The 11,205-nt window shown below is 45.6% G+C and overlaps 1 pseudogene; it reads right to left on the reverse strand.

The window, feature by feature from the left end:
- Positions 1-9,841: 9,841 nt before the first annotated feature.
- On the reverse strand, positions 9,842-10,897 carry LOC101824452 (annotated as a pseudogene).
- Between the last annotated feature and the right edge of the window lie 308 nt (positions 10,898-11,205).

Genomic DNA, 11,205 nt, shown 5'->3' on the forward strand with positions numbered 1-11,205 from the left:
GACCACTAGCTCTCGCATTCCCATCATTGTATTACACTACCAGAAAGACTTGAGCCGCAGGGCTGGTGAGATGGTTCAGAGTACTTGCCGCCAAGCCTGGAGACCTATGCTTCATCAAGCCCCCAGAGCCCACGTGGTAGAAAGAGAAAATCAACCCTGGAAAGTAGATCTCTGATCTCCACATGTGTGTTGTGAACCTGCACAAACACACACACACACACACACTCATACATGTGCGTACACACTCACCACAAATAAATAAGTGTAACTTTAACATTTTAAAAGCAAGTAAATTTGCAAATCAATGCAAAATTTCAGGCAGCTTTCACTTTGCTTTTACTATGCTCTCCTTTTGTTGTTCTAAGTGATAGTGATCATCATCTGGTTGTTTCTGTTTCCAGTTTAATGACTCCAGTCAATTGCAAGCTTCAGTACCATGCTATGTTGCCTGGCTTTTTCTGTGTATTCTGACATAGCTACTGGAAATAATCGGGACACTTTCTAAGAACAGACAATACCTGTCACCTGAAGATAGAGCAAGGAGACTTGTGGCAACAAGGCAACAACAAAAAACAAACAACAAAAAACCTAGGTATTTGTTTTCCAGTTACTGAAAAAAAACCTCGGTAGGTAGGTAGGTTTTTGTGTAGTTTTGAAACGGTGGTTTGAACGCTCTAACTCTGTCCAACAGCAGCCAGATTTGCTTTCTCCCTTCTCTTTCCTATCTCTCCTAGACTCCTGTCCATCCTGTCTCCCTGTAAACAGGGAGTAAAGGTTCTTATTGAGCCTATCAAATCCATTACCACTGCACATTTTTTTCTGGAGTGTTATTTAGTTAGTAAGTTATTCACTTGCTTGCTTGCTGAAAGACAGCTTGCCATTATTTCTGAGCTTCACTCCGGGACTTTGTGAAACAGTTTACTGACAGCACATTTAGGGCGGAGAGCTCTGTTTCCTACCGAATGGTCAGCAGTACACTGGCAATTCTTTCCTACCGTTGCCAGGACAGGGAAGGAGGAGAAAAGGAAGGTGAACAGGGCTGGTACTAAGGAGGCGGGGTGTGTGTGTGTGTGTGTGTGTGTGTGTGTGTGTGTGTGTGTGTGTGTGTGTGTGAAGGGCTTCTGAGGAGGGCCAGCATGAGGGACTGTAAACGGCCAACATTTCTCCAGCTTCCTCCTACACTCCCCACTGGGCTCCCAGGGAAACTCAAGTTCAATGGTTGGAAACTGGCAAGAGCAGGAGGGAGCAGTGTGTCATGCAATACGAATAAACTTTTATTTTATTTTATAAGCAACCCTACCCACGTAGAAGTCTCCTCTTTCAGAGAGAACCACCATGAAACGCTTTGTGAATCTTATGTATCATTAAAAAGGTGTGGGCTTTTTGTCGGTTGTGCTATTGCTTATCCAATAGGATCATAATTTTGAGCATCTTGCTATGTGAGATTTACTGTTGTTTCTCCTTAGTACCTGCTTAGCTTATAGGATTTCAGGTCTTGAACAGAGCAAGAAACTACTCTACAATGTTAGATTGTGAGCATTTGCTTTTTATAATTTGTTTAACTTTATTTTATGTGCATTGATGGGTGTGATGGTCTGAGATCCCCTGGAACTGCAGTTACAGACAGCTGTGGGCTGTCATGTGGGTGCTGGGAATTGAACCTGGGTCCTTTGGAAAAACATCCAGTGCTCCTAACCACTGAGCCACCTATCCACCCAAACTTTGAGCAGTTTTGAAATCGTGTTTTTCACAAATTTTGGTCTCAAACCGAAACCACCACAGTTTGTAATTAAACCAAGCTCATAATGAGGGTGAGGAGTCTGTAAAAAATTCCACACACACACACACACACACACACACACACACACACACACACACACAAATCCACAACCTAGAAGAAAATGAAATAGCTTCGCAAACACTGACCAGCAAATAGCAATCTTTAAGAAGGAGGTGGGAAAGCTGGTGTGTCTGCAAGTCTGATGAGGAAGGGTCTTCACCTCCTCATTCCCCAGCACAACTTTACATAATGGACTCCTGGCTCCTAAAACTCAGCTTGGCTTACAACTAAAATAAGTTGTGTATAACCGATGGTGCTACGTTTTTATAACTGAAATAACAATGCAGTAGCACAATAATTACAAATGATGCAATCAGCGTTGGGCCCAGGAGTATAACACTCACCACCTAGCCTGCATACAACCCTGAGTTCAAACTCCAGCACCACAGAAAAAGAGTTACAATTGTACTAGAAGTAGATAATATTTAGATGTCAGAAAAAAAATCAAGATAAGTTTGTATTGTTGAAAACGGTAAGTGGGATGTGTAAGCATTTTATTTTTTAATATTAATTACAATGGTTCTATTATGATTCTAATGAGAGAAATTCGTATCATATAATAATATCCAGAAAGCAGAATAACACACAAGCTTGCCACTGAATTTCCCTTAAAATCATTTTCAAAAACCTGAAAAGTAATGGCTGGTCTCGTTAGAGGAAATAATGAGTCAGTTAATGGAAGTTAATGGAATTAAAATTGCTAAAATTTGCAGAGTATGATGGCATTCAGGGGAAAACTAGAAGTTAACTTTAACGGGAGAGATCCACTGCAAAGCTGGGGCAGAATTCTTTCCCCTGAGCTCCAGGCTCTAATCCAGAGCTTATCTCTGCTGCTGGTAATTCCAGCCCTTTGTCTCCATTAATGCCCAGGACAAGGTGCACAGTAGCAGCAAATCAAACTAATGCAGTCAGGCTAATACCTGCAGAGTCTCTATTATCTGATGTCCACCCAAATGAAGTTATTTGGTCTCCCGTAATGGCATTTGTCTCTTCTAAAGCCAGCTAGACAAAGCCAATTGGTAAAGAGTTCTGGTGGGAACAATGGTTGTGTGTGCTGGTGGCCAGCCCTGGAGTTAATCAGTGTTAATAGCAGCTTTCTCCACTAGCATCTTATCACACATCACACAAATAGCATAACCCTCCCACCTCCAAACCCAGCACACAGCACCGCCGGGGACTCTGAAACGGGGAGAGTGAGCTAGTCTGTTTACGTGACGTGAAACCCAAGTCGCCGAGATAGTCGGTGACTTGCTGACTCTCTTCTAGCCCCAAACGGGGACAAAAACTCAGCTGCCTTTGCCTTAACTGAGTGCTCACTTTCTGTCTCGCGTGGCATCCCTCACAGGACAATGGAGGCAACTCCTGGTGACTCCTGGACGGGTCACCCCTTTCCATTTTCTTCTTATTTTCTATTCTCACTCTTCAGAGCTCATCGGCATTGGCAGGCACAGGGGTATCAACAAGCTCTACTGGATGAGTCCCACAAATGAACCCCTCACAAAAGAACTCTGGGAACTAAAAGGTTTATTGCTATCATCTGAGGTAAAATCGCTAATGTCTCAGAGTCAAACCACCTCCTTCTGGACTGTAGTCTCATAGGGTGGCTGACATGGCCGTCTGCTTTAACAACATTTATCACAAGGTAATTTCAGTAAATTACATGGCAGTGTAGGCTATGTCCTGATATCCTGTTTGCCACAGCCAAAACCAACAAGTAGGGACTTGAGGGGTAGCTCAGCTGGTTCACGTGCCTGCTCAGCAAACACAAGAGTCCATGCAGACACACTTGTCGGAGACCCCATTGCTAGCTGGGGTTTGGGGTAGGGCACCACACAGGCTCACTGGCCAGTCAGACTGGCTGGGTTGGCGAACTTCAGGTTCGGTGAGAAAATCTGTTTCAGAATCAAGGTGAAGGAAGGGGCCGGCAGTTTGGCTCACTGGGTAGAGGTACCTACCACCAGGACAGACGACTTGAGTTCCCTGGGACACCTATGGTAGAAGAAGAGAAGTTACTGCCATGAGCTGTCCTCTGCCTGACACACAAACACCATAGCATGCACACACAGGCCTGCACTCACACACACAGGCCCGCACACATGCACACAGTCAAATAAATACTTTTTTTAAAAGTGCAGAACAATTGAGGAATAGAATGGTGTGGATCTCTTGCCTCCACTCACGTGTGCACACACAAACACACCACACACATGTGCACACAAAACCAGCAAATAACGATGAGCCCGAGCCTGAGCTGACTCATCCTGCCAAAGCCCAGCTGACGGCGGACTTGGAAGCAAGTCTTCAAGCTCTCGGTTTAGGAGTTAAAAGTCAGCCCTGCAGTGTCTCCAGAGATGGGGTGGAGTCTCTGGATGTGTAGACTTCGCGTGCAGCAGACATCTGTTGACCATGTTTTTCTCGGTTTTATGACCACCCCAACTCCAAGAATGCATATGTGAAGCCCAGTCCTCGTGGGATGGTTTGTGATGGTAGAGTCTGGGGGAAGTAGACATCAGGTAAGGGAAACCCTGACAAATGGGACCTGCCTCCGGGTCCCTTGCCCCTCCCACCAGGAGACCTGTAGCAAAACGCAGCTTTAAAGAGCAGAGCAAACCTATCTTTACAGAAATAACCAGAACGATGTCTGGCCAAATGTCCTCAGACTACGGATGACTTAGTCAAGCTGACATGTGAAATCAACTGTCCTGGTAGAGTGAAAACAGAGACGTTGTTTACTTTTAAATAATGGATTTGTGGTGTGTAAATTCTACCTCAAAAGAAATTTTCTGCAAGTTTTGGAATTCCACGCAAGGGCTTCAAGCAGAGCAAAGGAACATTCTACCGCTGAGCTATATCACCTTAGCCCTTTGAGACACTAAAAAGAGGCTCGGCAGATGGGAGCCCTGAATACAGAGAAGGACTGGGCAGCACTCAGAAGAGCAGTGCTTCTGGAAGAGAAGGGAGTGGCAGGGAAGGGAGAGACACCTTTGGGGGCTGATCAGTAAAGGGGAAGGAGCAGGAGCCAGAAAAGGAAAATGCATACGATTTCTGCTGGCTTCCTTGTTAGCGAGCCTGCGCTGTGGTGATGTACTGGAAGTTGACTTCATGCTTCTAAATAGGTTAAGGGAAAAACCCAGCTTTTTAATATTATACTTGCAACATTTGTGCTCAACAGTGGCAAAATGTATTTCATTAAGTCTCACATATACAGATTAATTTCACTAGTTAGCGAGAGTATCTCACTATGAAGTCTATATGACACGGAATTGATAGTGGTAGAACTGTTGCCTAACCTCTAAGAGAACTCAGGTTCAGCTTCCAGTACTGCAAACCCCCCCACCACAAAATTGGTAGACAAAGAAGTAAAAGCCTACTGAGCAGCACTGGACCGTCATGCATAGAGAAAACACACCTTGCATGTGTCATCTGAGTCCATGACATCATGTTCTGTCTTGTTTGTGAGAAATGTGAAGTCATTATTGCTCCTCTTCCTCCCAGGTGGGTACCCCACATTATTAGGGTGTGTTAAGTTCCTCACAATTGTTAGCTGAGGGCTGTTAAGTCTACTTGAAACTTGCTTTGTAAAATCAATATAGTTTAAAAACAAAATGATTCGCTGGGCAGTGGTGGTGCACACCTTTAATCCCAGCACTGGTGAGGCAGAGGTAGGTGGATCTCTGTGAGTTCAAGGCCAGCCTGGTCTATAGAGTGAGTTCCAGGACAGCCTCCAAAGCCACAGAGAAACCCTGTCTCGAAAAACCAAAAAAAAAAAAAAAAAAAACGGGCTGGAAGGATGGTTCAGAGGTTAAGAGCACTGACTGCTCCTCCAGAGGTTCTGAGTTCAATTCCCAGCAACCACATGGTGGCTCACAACCATCTGTAATGAGATCTGGTGCCCTCTTCTGGTGTACAAGCATACATGCAGGCAAAACATTGTATACATAATAAAAAACAAACAAACAGATTCTTCGACCCAGACATTTAAAATCCTTCTACTAAAGAACTCCTGAAGCCGGGCGTTGGTGGTCCATGCCTTTAATCCCAGCACTCGGGAGGCAGAGGCAGGCGGATCTTTGTGAGTTCAAGGCCAGCCTGGTCTACAAAGTGAGTTCCAGGATAGCCTCCAAAGCTACAGAGAAACCCTGTCTCAAAAAACCAAAAAAAAAAAAAAAAAAAAGAACTCCTGAATTAAAAGTTCCGAGACTGGGCACAGCTCAGTCAGCGAAGGACTTGCTACACATGCATGAAGGGTGCAGATCTCTAGCACCCACCCAAAAGTCCAGTTTCACTTCTGTAACCAAAACCGGAGGGAGACCAGGACAGGAGGCTTCGAGAAGCTCCTTGAACCGTTGTGGATAGCTAGTCTACGCCAATAGCAAGCTCCAGGTCCAGTGAGAGAGTGTGTCTTAAGAATAAAGTAGAGAGGCCAGCAAGATGGCTCAGCCAGCACAGGCTCTTGCCGCCAAGCCTGATCACCTGATTTAACCCCTGGAATCCACATGTAGGAGAAAATCTACTCTGGCAAGTTGGCCCCTGACACCCACACCTATGCTATGGCACTTGTATATGCTCTCTCTCTCTCTCTCTCTCTCCATATATATATGTATATGTATGTATGTATATCCATATATAGAGACACAGATATAATTGAAAATAGGGTTTAAAGCAATTGAAGAGAACACCTTTGGCCTCCTTACACATGCACAGATACACATATGTATGTATGTATGTATATGTATGTATATACATGTATATACACATGTAAAAGAAGAACATCTAAAATTAGTGATAATGAGATGTGTACAGAAAGTTATAAAATAGATAAAGCGGTGATGTAGGAATAATGTCTATAGTACATACATCAATGAAAAAAAAGCTATAAGTATGTCATTCAAACCCAAGAAGCGAGGAGAGCTTTGCAGAAAGCACAAGCAACAGGCATGAACAAGAACGGGAAGGCAAAGACGAGAGTAGAAGGAGCATGTGGGGCTGCGCGTCCTAGCCTCGGCTGCGGACCCAGCACCGGGATGTGGAAGCTGGATGGTTGTAAGTAAAAGGCTAGCCTCAGCTACGTGACAAACTGGACTGCAGACTGGGCTTGTCTCAAAAACAAACAAAATAACAACAACGAGGAGTGGGTAGAAATGTTTTCCTAAGCAACGTGTAAAACCTTCCGAGGGAGCTAGGGACCTGGCTCAGGGGTTAGGGCACCTTGCTGCTCTTGCAGACGATGGTGAGTTCGGTTCCCAGCATCCACAGGGCAGTTCAGATGAGTCTGTAACAGCAACCCAAGGAACCCCAGGCCCTCTGGGGGCCTCCACATGGGCGTGGTGTACAAACACACACGCAGGCAAGCACTCATACTCATAAAATAGAAATAAACAACTTTTCTCTTCTTTTTGTTTTTGAGACAAGGTTTCTCCGTGTAGCCCTGGCTGTCCTGGCACTCACTCTGTAAACCAGGCTGGCCTCGAACTCACAGAGATCCGCCTGCCTCTGCCTCCTGAGTGCTGGGATCAAAGGCGTGTGCCACCACTGCCTGGCTTATAAATGACTCATTTATAACTTCCAGAATTACTAAGTTTTATTTCTTTGGGTTTTGTTTGTTGTTTTGTTCTACTATTATTATTTGAGACTTGATCTAACTATGTAAACCTGGCTGTAATAGAACCACACCTGGCCTAGAAATAGAAATTTTGATTAACTGTTTTTTTTTTGAGATAGGGTTTCTCAATATAACAGCTCTGGCTGTCTTAGAACTCACTATGTAGACCAAGATGGCCTCGAACTCACAGAGATCCACCTGCCTCTGCCTCCCGAATGCTGGGATTAAAAGTGTATGCCACCACCACCCAGCTGAATCTCCAATTTTACAGGTTTAAGTTCTACCAAACACACCATAAATTGTCCTAGAACACTGAAAAGGAAAGCAATCTTCTAAATTATTTAATGCAGCAAGAAAGCAAAGAAAATCTTTCCCATTATAACTGATAAATATTGATGCAAAATACCAAATAAAATATTAGCTAACAGAACCTAATACTATTACAACAAAATAACACAGTATGATCGAATAGGTTTATTCCAGGAACGCAAGATTGATTCAGTACTAGGAAATGTATTAATTGTATTGCATATTACTATATTTAAAGGGAGAACTCATGTGCTTATCTCCATGGATCTTTGCCAGTCTAAAATAAAATCAACTTAATTTTTTAAAAAAGCTGGCCAGCCGGGCGCATGCCTTTAACCCCAGCACTCAGGAGACAGAGGCAGGCGGATCTCTGTGAGTTCGAGACCAGCCTGGTCTACCGAGCGAGTTCCAGGACAACAGCCTCCAAAGCTACAGAGAAACTTGTCTCAAAAAACAAAACCAAAGCAAAACAAAAAAAAAAGACTGGGCCAGGTAGTGGTGTCTCTTAAGAGACAGAAACAGGTAGATCTGTGTGACTTTGAAGCTAGACTGGTCTACAGAGTGAGTTCCAGGACATCCAAGGCTACACACAGATACAGACCCCTGTCTGGAAAAAACAATAATAATAATAACAACAGTAAAACTCAGAAGACAGAGGTAGGCAGATCTCTATAAGCTGGAGGCCAGTCTGGTCTGTATAGCGAGTTCCAAAAAACAGCCAGGGCTACACAGAGAGTCCCATGTCTCAAACAAACAAACACTCACAGACAGGGAAACTAGCTAGAGGTAAACAACATACACCTAACACAAAAGTAATGAAACAAAAGTTGGTGATACTGCAAGGAGAAACAGATTCGTTATTATAACTGGAGATGTCAGCAGTCACAGGAACACATAAAAGCAGCGAGTCACGCAGAACAGAGCGCCACCAAACGTGGCTGTCACTTCCACGATGCCGGAGCAGAGAACACCTTCGTTTGTGAGCGTTGGCGGCCGACGGTGCCAGGGTATCAAACCCAGCATCTCACCCAAGTCAGGAAAATGCTTTCTACCTCTGAGTAACAACTCTCTCCCAACCCACACACGTATGTTATCTCAAGTGTGTGTATTCTGGGTAATAAAACTTCACAAACTGGTAAGAACTGAAGCAATGCCAAATACGTTTCCTGAGCAGAACGGAATTAAACCGGCACACTAAAGGGTTAACTCAGCAAGTTTCAACTATCCAAGCCCTGCCCATTCCAAAGAAACTGGCTCTTGTCGGCCTGCAAGATGACTTCTGAGCCCTTGCAATATCCTGCCTGATAAAGCCCTTTTGTATTCCTGGGTCTCGGATCATGCTAGGTAAGTTATGCAAACTATATAACTTAAGGTGGTGGCTTAGACCACCACACCGTATCAGGGTTCTCTTCAGAGGGGCAGACACCTGAGTGACTGAGGCCAAACACACGGGGAGTCCCTGCCCATATGATCAATCACACTAGAAACCCTAGATTCCAGGGCTCCAGTGAGCTTTCCCGGGACAGTGGAAGTCCTGTTAACTGGAAGCTGGAAGACCCAGGCCCTGTCTGTACTGCTCTCCTGGAAGAGGTCATCTAGAAGCTCTTCTGGTTTCCTATGGGCTCTGCTCTGTATCTTAGACAAGATCTCTCCTATTCCAGTCTGGCTTTGAACTTGCTAAGTGGCTGAGGATAGCCTTGAACTTCTGCTCCTTCTTAGGGACGTGATTATAGATGTGTGCCTGTTTTGCATGGTGCTAAAAGCCAAACCTATGGTCTGCAAAGAGCTCCCTCGGCAAACCTACCACCTGAGCCACATCCTCAGCCCTCACCTTCGCGGACTTCCATCTGTATCTTTCGGTGGTAGGAAAGTCTAATTGTGAGGAGGTCAGCTGTTCTGCTCCCTCTTAGAAATAACAGAGCCTGTAGTGTAGTGAACTTTATTGATGGTATTCAAGAGAGCAGGGCTCCCTAAGCCCCTCCTTTATTCTGGGGGTCTGGGATGGAAACTGTGAGGGAGATGACCAGTGTGGGGGTTGTTGGACAGGGACTGCTCAGCAGCCAGGTCCTCTCTCTTGCTGGGTGTGGATGGTCTGGGGTGGGTCTCTTACTCCTTGGAGGCCATGTAGGCCATGAGGTCCACCACCCTGTTGCTGTAGCCTAATTCATTGTCATGCCAGGAGATGAGCTTTACAAAGTTGTCATTGAGAGCAATGCCAGTCCCAGCATCAAAGGTGGAAGAGTGGGAGTCGCTGTTGGAAGCTGTAGGAGACAGCCTGGTCCTCGGTGTAGCCCAGGATGCCCTTCAGTGGACCCTTGGACGCCTGCTTCACCACCTTCTTGATGTCTTCATACTTGGCAGCTTTCTCCAGGTGACATGTTAGATCCACAAGGGACACATTGAGGGTAGGAACACGGAAGGCCATGCCCATGAGCTTCCCGTTCAGCTCTGGGATGACCTTGTTCATAGCCTTGGCAGCACCAGTGGATGCAGGGATGATGTTCTAGGCAGCCCCACGGCCATCATGCCACAGCTTCCCTGGGGGGCATGGGCATCCACAGTCTTCTGGGTGGCAGGGATGGCATTTACTGTGGTCATGAGTCCTTCCACAATGCCAAAGTTGTCATGGATGCCCTTGGCCAGGGGGGTTAAGCAGTTGGTGGTGCAGGATGAATTGCTGACAATCTTAAGGGAATTGTCATACTTGTCATGGTTCACACCCATCACAAACATAGGGGCATCAACAGAAGGTGCGGAGATGATGACCCTCTTGGCTTCACCCTTCAAGTGGGCCCCAGCCTTCTCCATGGTGGTGAAGACGCAGGTAGACTCCACAACATACTCGGCACCAGCATCACCCCATTTGATGTTGGCCAGATCTCACTCCTGGAAGATGGTGATGGCCTTCCCATTGGTGACAAGCTTCCCATTCTCAGTCTTGACTGGTGCCTTTGAACTGCGCAATGGGTAGAGTCATACTGGAACATGTAGACCATGTAGTTGAGGTCAATGAAGTGGTCATTGATGGCAACAATGTCCACTTTGCCAGAAGTGAAGGTAGCCTTGGTAACCAGGCGCCCGATACAGCCAAATCTGTTCACTCGGACTTTCACCATTGTGTCTCAGGAACGAGGCTGGCACTGCATGAAGAGATGTGGCTGTGTCTAGAACAGGGAGGAGCAGAGAGCCTCTAATCTTTTATCTTAAGAAAGTCGAATTTAAAAGAGAAAGAAAGAAAGAAGGAAGGAAGGAAAGAGACAGAGAGAGGGAAAGAAAGAGACAGAGAGAAAGAAAGAAAGCGGAAGAAAGGAAGGAAGAAAGAAAATTGAAGAGGGTTGGACAGTGATGTGTGCACGCCTTTTATCCCAGCACTCTGGAGGCAGAGGCAGGTGAAGCTCTGTGAGTTCGGGGCCAGCATGGTCTACAGAACGAGATCCAGGACAGCTGTGGATGC

This window comes from Mesocricetus auratus, unplaced genomic scaffold, assembly GCF_017639785.1.
Source record: "Mesocricetus auratus isolate SY011 unplaced genomic scaffold, BCM_Maur_2.0 Super-Scaffold_100006, whole genome shotgun sequence".
NCBI classification, from domain to species: Eukaryota; Metazoa; Chordata; class Mammalia; order Rodentia; family Cricetidae; genus Mesocricetus; species Mesocricetus auratus.